This window comes from Peromyscus leucopus, chromosome 8a (assembly GCF_004664715.2).
Source record: "Peromyscus leucopus breed LL Stock chromosome 8a, UCI_PerLeu_2.1, whole genome shotgun sequence".
NCBI lineage: Eukaryota > Metazoa > Chordata > Mammalia > Rodentia > Cricetidae > Peromyscus > Peromyscus leucopus.
The window spans coordinates 14,885,993-14,900,734 of record NC_051085.1 but is presented as its reverse complement, the minus strand read 5'-3'; positions in this window follow the sequence as shown (position 1 = coordinate 14,900,734).

Below are 14,742 nucleotides of genomic sequence, written 5' to 3'. Positions count from 1 at the left end.
GACTGTGCAACAAGCTTATGATTAATGGCCCTGTGATTTGAAACAACACATTTACTCATGCGCACAATGGTCCCAAATTTACCATGGCTCAAATGCCATTTATTCCTCTTTCTAATTTTATTGAACTTTTATTATTCTTCTGGAGAATTCTGTAAAATATGTTTTGACCATCTTCATCCACCCTTCCCCAGTTCTTCCCATTCCCCTCACACCCAACTTTGTGTCTTTTTTTTTTTTTTATTTCTTTTACCAATCAAGGCCAATGTAAACTGCTCAAATATTCTTGGGTGTGTGGTCTTCCACTGGAGTATAATTGATTTACCAGGGCCTATACTTTTAAAGAAAACTGACCCTTCCTCTCCCAGCAGCTTACAGTTGCAAATAACTCCACGGGGGGGAATGGAGCTTCTTGCCCAATGCCTCCATGTTTGGATTCAATCTGCTTTCGGGTTGTACGGGTCTTGTGTGTGGTGTCACAACCAGTGTGAGCGTATGCACAGCTGCACTGCTGTTTCCAGAAGACACCATTTTCTGTTGTCATCCACTGCCTGTGGCTCTGACACACTCTCTGCCCCCTCTCCTACAATGATCCCTGAGCCTTTGGAGGAGGTATGCAGTACACATTCTCCATTTAGGGCTGGACACTCCGCAGACTCCTCTTCTCTGCACCTTGATGCGTGTTGCAGGGTTAGTGAACCAAACCCAGCCTCATGCATGTGAGGCACATGCTGTCCCACGGAGCTATGTTGCTAAGTCCCAACGTGCAATTCTTTTGAGTCCCAGTATCCACAATAAAGCATAGTCACAGAAAACTCTAGAACTGTATAGTGCACTGTGTCACTGAGCTCTGCTGTCCAGGAAGGTGGGTGTGTCAGATGCACTCTCAGCCTAGGACGTTTGAGAGTAGCTGCAGGCCACTGGGACCCAGGCCTCTCATACGTTGAGGAACATCTAGACTGGCTTTCATTTCTACCCGTTCCTCTCTTTGCCCTCCTGCCATTGCATATTGATGGCAGCACTTTTTGTTCTAATGCTTTAATGCATGCAAGAGGACATTTCTCTCCCCATCTACCAAGGAATGTGTCACAGGGTTAGGGGATGACTCAGTGGGTAATGGCATTTTCTGCATAAGGGTTTAAGTTAGGATACTCAGCATTATGTAAAGCAAAATAAAACAACAATAAAAACCCACAAGGCATGGCTGCTGTGGGATGTCTTTCTGTATGCTGTGAATATGGGTGGCTCCCATTGATTAATAAACAAAGCTGTTTTGGCCTATGGCAAGAAAGCTTACAGCCCAGCAGGAAATCCGAGCAGAGATACAAAGAGAGGAAGGGCGGAATGAGGAGAGACGCCAGCCCTCCACCAAAGGAGCAACAAGATGTCAGCAGACTGGTAATGCCACGGCTACATGGCAACATATATATCTATGGAAATGGGTTCATTTAAGTTGCAAGAGCTAGCCAAAATAAGCTGGAGCCATAGACCATACAGTTTGTAATTAATCTAAGCCTCTGAGTGATTATTTTCTAAGTAGCTTCGAGAGCTTGGGTGGGAGAGATTCATCCAGACGTGGGGCTAGGTGGGACGGAGAAATTTCTGACTACCGATGGCTGGGCTTGCTAATTCCACTGCTGTGAGGAACAGAGACAGGAGAGTTACTGGGACTTGCTGGCCACCAGCCTAGCTGAAAGACACAAACCAGTGAGCTCCAGGTTAAATGGGAGAGCCCGTCTTCAATGAATAAGGCTAAAGGTAACAAAGCAGGACTCATGACACTCTTGTCTGCTTTGGGAGGGTCAGATCATATTGTACGGGAAAGAAGATAAAAAACAGAGTAGAACTGAAAGCGAGTACAGACTTCTCAACCTCTGACATGGCTGAGGCCTAATGAACTCAGAGCAAATGTAAAGTAGCGTAGCAGATGACGAACATGGTACACCTATGTGACTGAGTCACCTGACTCAGCTGCAGGGAATACTGTTCTGATGTTCTCCCCTCCAGCTCACTGGCCAGCTGGGATGGTGGCCTCCTGATGCTCTCCAGCCTCCCACCAGCATGGACTCCATAGAGCGTAGACCTAGGCTGGGAACAGGTCAATTAGTTTGCTTCGGAACTCCCATGAAGTCAGAAGAATTGTGTGCTGGGAATTAGGGTTGTATAGCTCAGTGGTACAACACTTGATTTGCATGGAAGGGGTCTGGGGTTTGATCTGCATCACTGAAATACAAAACAAACGTGTATTGTCTGTGGCTGGGAACACTGCTCAAATAAGTAAAATGTGTCAAGCCATAGGTAAGTTATTTTATAAAATCATCGGATATTCAGTATAAGTGAAAAGAAATAAATTAATATCTGTATAAATGAAACTTTAATTTTCCGGAAAAATAAAACATTTAAAACTTAAAAAAAAAACAAAACTGAAATACCTGTAAAGGTCAGTGAAGCAAACACATATGTCTAGTGTGGTAAGTCAGACCTTCCTAAAAACTACCCAACATGGATTCGTAGGTGAAAATATTGATGGACCTGATGGTTCGATGGCTTTGAAGTACCCTGAAAACTTCCTCAGGCTGGAGAGATGGCTCAGCAGTTGAAAGCAGTCACTGCTCTTCTAGAGGGTGGGAGTTCAGTTCTGAGCACCCACATGGGGCAGTTCACAACTGCCCGTGACTCCAGATCCAGGGGAACGAAACCCTCTGTTGACCTCTGTGAGCATCTGCAACACACAGGGCCCTGAGATGTAGGTAAAGGTACTTGAGGTCTTAGGCCTGGTGATAGGAGTTTGATTCCTGGAATCTGTGTTAGAAGGAGAGAACCCGTTCTACGAGTTGTCCTCTGACCTCTGTATCACACAATTGTGGTGGGGTATTCACCAGAGAAGACTGCTCGGACATGGGTTTAGGACAATAGACAGTCTTTTTTAGCTGGCCGGCGACTACGCTGGGTGCTTGGGATCCCACTGTAGCACTGTGCCTTTCTCAGGGGAGCTTTTAAGCACAAAAACCAAGTCCTGGGTTGATGCACTTCAGTTACCAAGGACAGTTATGCAGAAGCAGAACTACAGAAGTCAAGATGTAAGGTTAGTATATGGAGAGACTTTCCTAGAACTATGGACTTTGATGGGTTAGGTCTTTGTTTTCATTTTGGAGGCGGGTTCTGTCTATGTGCTGAGTTTTATGGCCTGAATGGTACTTCCATCATGGAGTCAATTGTGCTAAGGTCTCTGGTCCTACTATACAGTCTGGGGCCCTATTGTACAGTATCATGTACACCTACACACACAAACAACACACACACACACACATCATACACATACATAACACTAAATTAAAATTTTTTATTAAGTATCTTCATAATGACTCTGAATCTTTATGTATGACATCTATTAGATGGTCCTAAACCTCCTTATCTTTATAAGATTTCAAACTTTAGTAAAAGTTTCACGAGTGGAAGAATGAATTTGTTTGCCTTCTCTATCCATTGTCATATGTGGATTGTTTATATCGAGTTCCAGCTGCATTCTTTATCTCTTTCTCTATTTGTCTCCTTTCATAAACGTAAGATCCAAGTATCTTAAATGACCCTTAAAACGCCCAGTTCAAAGATAATCCATATTACAAAATGAGAAATTCTTGGCTGAACTGTGCATGACCCCAAGTAGTTTACTCCCATTGGTTTCCACATTTTGAACTAATCTGTTCTTACAACATGGGTTATTTTACAAACATTGCCTTAGTTTGCAAGCTTGCAATTTAAGGGCAGTCTCAATGCTTAGAAGCCTCAGTTACCCTTGCGTTATGTCCTATTCCCTTATCAAGGAAGAGTAACACATTAAACAGACTATAAATCGCTTGAGGGATCAAATTATATAATTTATGGGAACCTGAGAATCATTATTTAAGAGGGGCTTCTGTAGGTAACAGGAGACTAGAAAATAGTGAATAGCTAAAAGAACATTTTATAATAGGACACACACACACACACACATGCACACATGCACACACGCACACCAGTTACTGTAGAAAACAAAAAGCCTGATGATGTGGACATTTGAAATTAGAAGTATGAGCCGGGCGGTGGTGGCGCACGCCTTTAATCCCAGCACTCCGGAGGCAGAGGCAGGAGGATCTCTGTGAGTTGGAGGCCAGCCTGGGCTACCAAGTGAGTTCCAGGAAAGGCGCAAAGCAACACAGAGAAACCCTGTCTCGAAAAACCAAAAAAAAAAAAAAAAAAAAATAGAAGTAAACAGCATCGAAGGGCACCATTGAGGAAGAAAACCTTGAGCCTTGGAAATTGAGTTAATATACTCAGTTCACAATCTCTCGGGACCTTCCACTGCTGCAAAAGGCACTTTTACAATAAACAAACTAGATAAAATAAAGGCAGAGTAAGGCCAAGATACTTCAGTGGGTAAAGGCACTCGCCACCAGGGCTGACAACCAAGTCCCGTCCTTGGCATCCACATGCTCAAGGAAAGAACTGATTCTCAAAGGTTGTTCTCTGGAGTAGACTTTGCAGGGCCCTGTCCTCCTCCTCACCCTCATTCCCTGGGATCTCCATCAAAGCTGCTGCAGACTCGGCTTTCTTCCCTCATCTCATCCCTTTGTGTCAGCCACCGGTACCTGAAGACGTTCTCCACCTAGAAACCTGGTGGCCATGCAGGTCTGGGAAGCAGGCAGACAATCTCCACTCCCTTCCCGTCTTACCTTGCAATCTCCCCGGTCTTATCCCCAGCCCTGTGCCGAACTACTTGCAGGGGTCTGTCTCCACTCTGTGGGGTCTCAGTGGAACCTGCTTGCAGACCCAGCTTTCTCCCTTCCTGTGGACCTCCTCAGTGGCCCCATCCCCAGCCGGTATCCTTTCCTTTGTATGCACTGCTAATACGGAGAAACACTCGCTGCCTGGCAACCCAGCGTGCTCACCAGCCTGGGCTGCAGATAGGCCATCTCCACTCTCCTTCCTGTCCTCGGTTACTCCTCTGGTCCCAATAAGACCTGGAGCAGGCTGCTTGCAGGAGCCTGTCCTCTCACTCTCCTCTTTTCCCTGGGTGCTCAACTAAGCCTAACAGCAGACGCAGCTCTCCTCCTTCTTACAGACAGACCCTCTCAGGCTCCACTCTAAGGCATCCCTTTTCCTTTGTGTCGGCGCCCAATGCATGAAAACAGTTTCTGCTTGGCACAAGCCGGGTCTCTAACCCAGAAGGTTTCTCCAGTCACTCACAAATGAAAACGTAGTCTTCTCCAATAGTCTCACTGGGGATTCAAAGCACTCTTAGGCGCAGGCACTATGCCCATCAGTAAATGCCTGAAGCAAAACGAATTCAATGCTATCTGGAGGTTCTGTGGGTCATAATGTTTTTATGCCTTTAATCCCAGCACTGGGGAGACAGAGGCAGGCAGATCTCTGTAAGTTTGAGGCCAGTGCGAGAGTCAGGACAGGCACCAAAACTACACAGAGAAACCCTGTCTCAAAAAAAACAAAAAAAAAATGTGATGACTTTATTAATAAATATACATCCATATAATAATATTGATACAAGTCAAGAACACTATTCCATTCCCATAGACATAAATGTACATAAGTAGCTCAAGTTCATGGACAATAAAGCATACACAGTTTCTATTCAGACTTTTACAGCACACATTTAATATCCCAGGTACCTGTTTATCAAACAGTAAATCCAGTTTTTTTAGGTGATATTGTCCATCCACAACTGTAGCCTTCCATCCCCCCTTTCCTGGAATAGAGCTCCTGGTTATAGCACTGTTATGAACATCTCTCCTTAGACTGATGTCCCACTTCATGAACATGTATACGGAACTCATTACACAATAATTCACCCACTCTGTCTTCTGACGCACAGCGCAGCACCACTGAGTAGTGGCATGCTGCCAGTCTCTGTGGGTTCACACGTGTGTCAACACTCCCGTGCTTACAGGGCCTCGTTTCCTTCATGCCCTCCATCCCCTCTGATTCTTACTCTCTTTCCTCCTCCTCTTTTTTAGGGTTCCCTGAGCCATGGGGGAAGGATGTGATGGAGACATCCCATTTAGGCCTGAGTGTTTCAAGTCTCGCTCTGCACTTTATCTGACTGTGGATTTCTGTATTTGTTCTTTTCTATTTCAAGAGGAAGCTTCTCTGATGATGGCTGAGCAAGTCACTGATCTACGAGTAAAACAGATTATCATCAGGGAGTCATTTCATTGCTATGTTCCTTTAGGAGAACAGTAGCGTTTGGGTTTACTCTAGGTCCCTGGCTTATCTAGTCTCAGGTTCTAGGTGACTCAAGCAATGTCAGGCATGGGTTCCATCTCATTGATGAGTCCTTAAATCCAATCATACATTGGTTGGTTACTCACACAAGTCTGTGTCTCCATTGTACTAGCAAATCTTGCAGGCAGGTTATCATTTTAAATTGAAGAGTTTGTAGCTAAGTTACTGACTACCTTTCTCCTCTGGAAGCATGCTGAGTACCTTCAATTAGCATGAGCACTAGTCAGCAGAGGTGAAGGCTCTAGGCAGGCACCAGCTTGACTTCCCCATGTTCAGTGAGTTGTGGAGGTGTTGTCTTCATCAACAGGGCCTTACTGTGAGGCTGTATAGAGAAGGCGTTAGCTTTGGAAATAGCCTGGATTGTGTGGGCATTCACGTGGGGCCCCTTTGGCAAACAACTCAATGAGATGTAACCCATTCCCGGCACTTAGGGATTCATTTGGTGACAGGTGATGTCCAGCTACACTCTGTATCCCCTATTATTTGGCGATTTCATTCAGATAACCTTCACAGATGTATAAATTTTAAGACACTTCTACTGTATTAGGAGTCCATCTGACTCCTCAGGTGGCCCTTGGTGTCTAGTTGTTCCTCTTCATATTCCTTCCCTCACCCCTCTTTTTCCTCCCCTTCCCCATTTGATCTTCCCATTCCAGTCCCCACCTTGTTCATCCATAACTATTCTATTTTCTCTTCCTAGGGAGATCCATCCCTCCTTGTTAGTCCCTTACTCTGTAGCTAACCTCTGTGGTTCTATGGATTGTAGCTTGTTTAATGAAGACTTTAACAGCTAACATCCATGTAATAAGTCAATATATACCATATTTGTCTTTTTAGGTCTGGGCTACCACACCCAGAATAATATTTTTTCTAGCTCTATCCATTTACCTGTGAATTTCATAATTTAAAAATGTAATGGCTGAGTAATATTGCATTGTATAAATATTTATAATTGTAAATTAACTGAACTTTTAAAGTTTTTACCATGCTTTTATGCTGTTAAAATGTTTCTCCATTTGAAAATTATAAATGAATCTCTCTGTTTTTAGTTATTTAAGTGGTTTAGGATATTTAACAAATCCATGTAGCATAGGTTTAATGAGTGATACATTACATGTAGAATTTTTTTTATCCCAAGACTTAGTGATTAAATCCATGTATATTTCATTCATCTGATCTCTTTGTCTTTAAGCCAAACTGTAATTTGTTACACTACTAAAATACATATACACGTATATGACTTCTCCATTTGAGTTTTTCTTGAGTTTTAATTCTTTAACTGGCAGAGAAAATAAGTTCAATCAGGACCCCAAGATGGAAACATGGGTACAGGCAAACATTTCCTGAAAAAAGTCCAATAGCACAGGATGATGACAAATATTGGCAATGGGATTATATGAAATTAAAATCTTCAGCACAGCAAACAAACAGTCTGCAGAGTAAAGAAACAGGCTTCAGATCATGAAAACATTATAGCTAACTGTCAATAAGAAAAGGGAGTTAATATCAGAGACATAAAGAGAATTGCAAAATCTAAACACTCAAAGTCCAACTCATCCAGTCAACAAATGGACTAGGGAAATAAGTAGACAATCCTCAATATCCAATAAATATTTGAAAAAATACTCAACAATTTAAAGACATCCAACTTATAAGTGCTTTGAGACTCCCTCTCACCAAAGTCAAAACAGCTATAATCGAGAGCAGGTGAGGCTGGTAGACTTGAGACGTTCTCTGGAGCCCTTTGTCCTCTTCTCTGATGAGGCCACACTGAATAATCCTTTTCTGCTTTCCACTACTAATTTGGCTTTTGATTTGACTTATTGAGGATGGGTAGCAGGACCTGACTTGGGCCACAGGCTATGACCCCCAGCCCAATAATAAAATGGTGACTGTGAAGGAGCAAAAAGACTCATACTGGGGATGCCTGTCCCTCAGAGTGAGCTGACTCCAGTAGAGAGAAAAGAAAAGAACGCACAAGACTTGTTGGTGCCATTCACTGCTGGGATATTTTCCTCTTTGTACTTCAGCAGCAGCAGACATTGTTTTTGCCTCTACTTTGGTGAAGCAGGAAAACAAATTTGAACTTTGTTTTGGATTCTGACACTTGTGAAGTTTCTCCCTGATTAGTTCACATCTTGTTGTGCCAGCCTGTTTGCCTTTGGTCTCTCTTGAGCAATGAGGTTCTTTGAACTGGATTTGCCTTACCTTTCAGTGGTCCTCTCTTGAAGAATATTGATGTATTACTGTAAAATAGGGAAACACAGAGATTCTGGGACAGAAGAGAACTTTCACAGCATTGGTAGCCTTCCTGACCCTAACTCAAAGTCCAGGGTTGTATAAATAGGAAGACACTTCTCTGTCATTCCCACATTCAGGAACACATCACACATTGTCATCTTTATCTTGGATGTGCTTTTTCCAGTCAAATATAATTGTTTCCCTTCCCTACAGCTAGGTTAGAGTCCTGACCACCTGCGCCCTGGTTCAGCTTGAAGCAGCTATGGAGAATACATCATCCTGAGCTCCCTGTTCCCAGGACAATTTGAAGGGCTAGGTTAGGAATAAAGCATAAAGGACTGATTGGCTATCTAATGCCCATTGATATTTATTAATTAAAATGGATCTGCAATAAGCTAAGACACTTGACCTTCTTTATGCAGAACCAGGGAGCAGGGAGCTATTGAATGATCTTAAGGAATTTTTTTTCTATACAGATCATTCAGGATGGAGCTTCTGGTCCACCAAGAGGGTCCTTTTTCTTTACTCAGGGTTCTTTTCTCAGAGTTGGGTTGCACCCTGACTCACAAGCCCCTTTTCTCCTGTTCTCATTTGGTCTTGGGATCTTTCCCTGTCACTCTTCTTTGCCTTCTCAGGAGACAGTTTAAGAAGTAATTATTTCTATATAAGTCATTCAGGATTATAGTCTGGCTGTACTCAAAGATCAGTTCCCCCATTCTTGCTAACCTCACTAAGCCATAACTAACTGGGAAACCTGTATATTCAGATTTAAGTCATATATATGCTCTCAAAGTTATAAATACACTTACAGATTTTGTTCCCCCAGTCCTCAAACACCCGCAGAGATCTGAGAATATGGCATGTAATGTAAAAGTTTTTTTTTTTTAATTTTTCTTATTATGTATAAGAGGGCACCAGATCTCATTACAGATGGCTGTGAGCCACCACGTGGTTGCTGGGAATTGAACTCAGGACCTCTGGAAGAACAACCGGTGCTCTTAACCACTGAGCCATCTCTCCAGCCCCTGTGTAAAAGTTTTTTTTTTTTTTTTTTTTTTTTTTTTTATGATAAAGAGACATGTCAGCTCCTGGCAGCATTCTGTATTGTCTCCAAAAAAATAGATGGCCACAGAAGAACTTGGAAGCTTATGGCAAGGCTGGCCACACAGCAAAAAGCTGAGCTCCTGTCCAGATCATGAATAAAGAGGAGCAACAGGGATTGATTGTCCTTTCTGCCAAGACAGGTAGGATGACCTCCTCAAATTTCTACTCCACTGAAAAATCTGTCAGATCTTCTGGGACTATCAGCTGAATAAATTCTACCACTGTGGCCACAGTGACCCCTGAGAAACTAGGAATTGCTGCCTAGATAGCTTGGAAACTGTCTCACTTCTTAAATTTATTCTTCTCAGAGCTGACAATGTTTGATGACTAGGGTGTATCAGTTTGACAGCCCCAATCCCAAGATTACTGACAGTTCATTAATAAGTTTCCCATTGAAATTGCAGACACCTATGACTCATTCACAGACTTCATGGTACAGGATATCCTGGTTTCAGATATAACTCCAGAGGTTCAAAATTTTAACATTGATTAATGCAGCTTTGATGAACTTATACAACATTAAGTACAAACAGTTGTTAAGAGTCCTTAAATTTCTATAGATTTTCAACCCTTTTGCTATGATGTAAATCTATTCCAGCTGTCTTACAGATACCTACACGTCCCTGGGAAAAGTTCTGCTACTGCATCAACAAATCTAGTCTGATAAAAATGAACAGTCTCCAGAGTCCATTTTGATTTTATCCATTTTCGAGAATATTTCTGCAGTTTCCCCCCTCCTGCCTGGGCAAAAGGGGTCTCCAGATACACCAGCCCCTGCACCAGCTGGCACAGCTCCGAGGATGCCAACCCCCAACCGAGGACGCCAACTGGGATGGATGCACCCCCACCTCCAGAGAATTGACAGATGTGATGGCTCCTACACTCCTGAAGAACACGTCATCCTTCAATTCTCTCCCGGTACCATCTCTCCAGGCTCAGGCAGACACCTGCCCAGCAACTGGACCCTGCTTACCCTTGCCTCTTCTGTACAACCAGGACACTTCTCTGTTCTATTCCTTCTGGCAGTTTATCATTCTACTCATGGCTAGCACAGCTCATATGACCAATGATAACAGTCTATCTTTTCTTCTATCAACCTCAAGGAACAGACACCTGAGATCTCCACGACAGAGATTTCCACAATGACAGCTAACAATGCTTCTTCACTCCTGCCTCCCTCCATGCATGACTCCCAGCTTCCCCTGCCCCCAATTCTCCCCTCCCCTTGCCAGCTTGAACTAGCCACGAGAATTCAGCACCCTTGTTCCCCCACTTTCTGTCATAACTCACCTCTTTTTATAGTAATCAAAATGGAGAAATGTTAATGTACTGATTCTGTCCCTTGGGGCTGCCCTGCATCCTGATGTAGAAGCCTCTTCTTAAGGAAAACTTTCTCTCTCTCTCTCTCTCTCTCTCTCTCTCTCCTTCTGCTTTTCCTCCCATGAGGTGTGCACCTCCCCTCTCAGCCTTCCTCTTTCTCTCTCTCTCTGTCTCCCTTTTTGTTTTTCTGCCTCTTCATCTCTCTATTATAATAAACTCTCCACGTGGATGCAGTATCACGTGTATCGTGGGTCATTGCCACCACCATGCCTACATGGTGTGCATCTGCCCAGCCTGCCACTGCATCTGTCCAGCATGTTTACCTGTATACGTGGGATACCCTCAAGGGTGCCCCCATGTAATTAATCATAACGGCCATCACCCACAGACAACAGGCAGTAATTTTAAGAATACAATGTCCACATTCAAGTCGGAGTGGGTGGTTTTTGGCTGTTTGGTGGCATATAGAAGTTTCCTGTTGTTTGGAGGGTTAGCTGCAAATTATTATTGGTCATAGTCAGGGAGGAAACTAAATTAAGGAGATTGGATTAAGGGATTTGGTTGTTTGTTTCTTTTTCTTTCCTCAACCCTTCTTTCTCTCTGATCTAGTGGAGAAAAGGGGTGGGGGAATATAGGAGTGATGGGATAGAAGGGTGGATAACTGAACCTAATAAAATGCAACTACTAGTGTCAAATATTTTATATTGTATGGATTTGTGTATATTGATACAATTTTAAGGTTATTTTGTTAAAACATATTTTGTATATATGTTCCTACTCTTGTTTAAGGTATTATGACTGTGCAGCTCATTTAAAAATATGTAAAATTCCAGTCCTTGAAAGTTACTATTACAAGCTTCTTAGGATAATTAAGAAATGCAGGTTAGTAGTTAGCCACCTGTAACAACCAAACTTGTAGTCATCTTAGGTGTGTTTTCAAGGTTAAAAAGAGTTATATTTTAGATAGATATGTCGTCTTTAAACACTTCAGAGATCTACAGACAATGGCATTTAATATGTTTTAGTAAACATAAGACTGTTCATGACAATGAGATAAGTCTGCTCTTGGCAGCACCAATCTACATCAAAGAAGAGGTTGGGCATCAAAGAACCTCCACATGGAGTTTGCTTTAAATGTGACAAAGCTAGCCACTGGGCAAGAAACTACCCTTGCCTCCACTGCTGATAGTATTCTAGACACATAAGGTTGTCTGTATTGACACACGTGGCTGCACTAAAGGAATCACAAGAGATGACCACTGGGAAAAGAAAGCCTCAAGAAAGACCAATCAATAAAGGAGAGGCTGGATCTCAGGAGCCTCCTTCAATACTGAACCCAAGGCAGAGTGAGATATGAGGACATCCGGGAGTGTGTTGTTTAAACTCAATGATATTAGTCTTGAGCATATACCCTAAAGATGCTCAATCATATTACAAGGACACTTGGTCAACTATACTTATAGCAGTATTATTTGTGATAGCCAGAACCTGGAAACAGCCTAGATGCCCCTCAACTTATGAATAAAGAATGTGGTACATTTACACAATGGAGTATTACTTAGCTGTAAAAACAATGACATAATGAAATTTGCAGGCAAATGGATGGAACTGAAAAAACCATCCTGAGTGAGGTAATCCAGACCCAGAAAGACAAAAATGGTATGTACTTACTCATAAGTGGATATTAGCTATAAAGTAAAGGATAACCATGCTACAATCCACAGCCCCAGAGAGGCTAGGTAACAAGGGGGGCCCAAAGAGGAATGCATGGATTTCCCTGGGAAGGGAAGTAGAAGAGATCTCCGAGGTAAACTGAGGACAGGTTTGGGTGATGGGGTTGCATAGGAACATGAGGGATTTGGTTGGGTAGATTCAGGGCAGGATGGAGGGGAGAGTAATGAAAGATATATCTTAATAGGGGAGAGCATTTTGGGGGTCATGGAGAAACCTGGTTCCAGGGAAACTTCCAGGAATCCAATAGCATGATCCTAGCTAAAACTCCTAGAAATAGTGGAGAGGGTGCCTGAACTGGCCATCTCCTGTAATCAGATTGGTAAATATCCTTATTGTCATCATAGAACATTCATCCAGTAACTGATGGAAGCAAATACAGAGATCCACAGCCAAGCACTGGGCCAAGCTCTGGGAATCCTGTTGATGAGAAGGAGGAAGGATTCTAAGAGCCAGGAGTTTAAGGTCATCACAAAAGAACTCACAGAAACAACTAGCCTGGGCTCATAGGAGCTCACAGACTCTGGACTGACAACTATGGAGCCTGCATGGGACCAACATGGGTCCTCTACATATGTATGACATTGTGTAACTATTCCTCATACTCGGTTGCCTTGCCAAGCCATAGTATAAAGGGAGGAACTTAGTCCTACCTAAACTTGGTATGCCATGCTTTGTTGACACCCATGGGAGGCTTTTCTCTTTCTGAACAGAAACAGAGGAGGACTGGATGGGGGAACTGGATGAGGGGACAGTGGGGAGGGGTGTCAGGGGGAGGGGACATGAAGAGAGGACAGAGGGGGAACTGCAGTTGGGATGGAAAACAAATGAAAAAATTTCATTAATAAAAAAGGCTAGAAGTGAATACCACTGTCTGTGCAGTGAGGTGTTATGCCTAAAATTAGTATCAAAGATGCCAAAATAGCCAAGTTTTTTATGCATTAAAAGAGATTAGAAAGCTTGAAAAAATGAAAAAAAAATGACATCAAAATGTCTTTGAGATTTCTGTAAACATAAAGAATCTGCGAAAAAAACACAAAGTTGGTTTAGTAATCCTTGGTTATGCTGATATGTTTGAACAATTATGTGATAGTTCATTATCCAAATAAATCTTGATTTTTATACATTTCACAATTTATGAAAGTTTAGTTGTTTATCAACTTGTTCCATGCTATAAAATTGAATACTTTCACTTACATAGTATTTCATACATGTACAAACACAGGTCAACTTCCTAGAAGTTATAATACTTGTGAAGTTGATAAATAGAGTAAACAAAGTTTCCCTAAGGTTACAAATGACATCATTGAGTTTTCTGAGATATTTGATCTATAGCCAAGGTAGCACTGGAAATAAGTGGAAAATAAAAGAATGAAGTATTTATTATGTTGGTACAAGCATCAACAGAATCCACATGGAATTTAAAAAGAAAATTCTTTCATACTACTATAAATACTAACAAGTGTTTTAAGAGTATTAAGCCAAATGTAAATGCATTAAGCAAATATAAATTCAAACCAGAGAATATTTTTTAAACAAGGTTCTGTTGTTGTAATAGCCTTTTGTTTGATTTTTGAGAAAGAACTTAAAGTTGAATGAATAGGGATGAGGAGAAGATCTGGAAGTACTTGGGGGAGGAGAAGAATATATTTAAAATAAAATAATTTTTGAAGTAATAAAAATATAATGAAAAAGAAAATAAATGATTTATATTTTAAAAGTCACTATGTTTGATGATACTAAAATTAAGAATGTGACTAATCAAATTAAATCACAGAGTTATACAAAGTTCCAAAACATGAGAAAAGCCACAAGTATATTGGTATCTAGAAGAGACAGAATTTAAATCAATAGGAAAATTATACTAAAATTATAATAATGACAAAATAATGACAAACTGGACTGATGATAGAACCCATTCACAGAATCAGAACTGATTATGATAATCAACATCAAACATGCTTGATCTCATTAACTGGTACACATAAGCAAATTAAGACCAGTGTGCGAAACCATTCAATAACTGTCACATTGGCAAACATTTAAGTTCAACATGTCAAGTTACTAGAG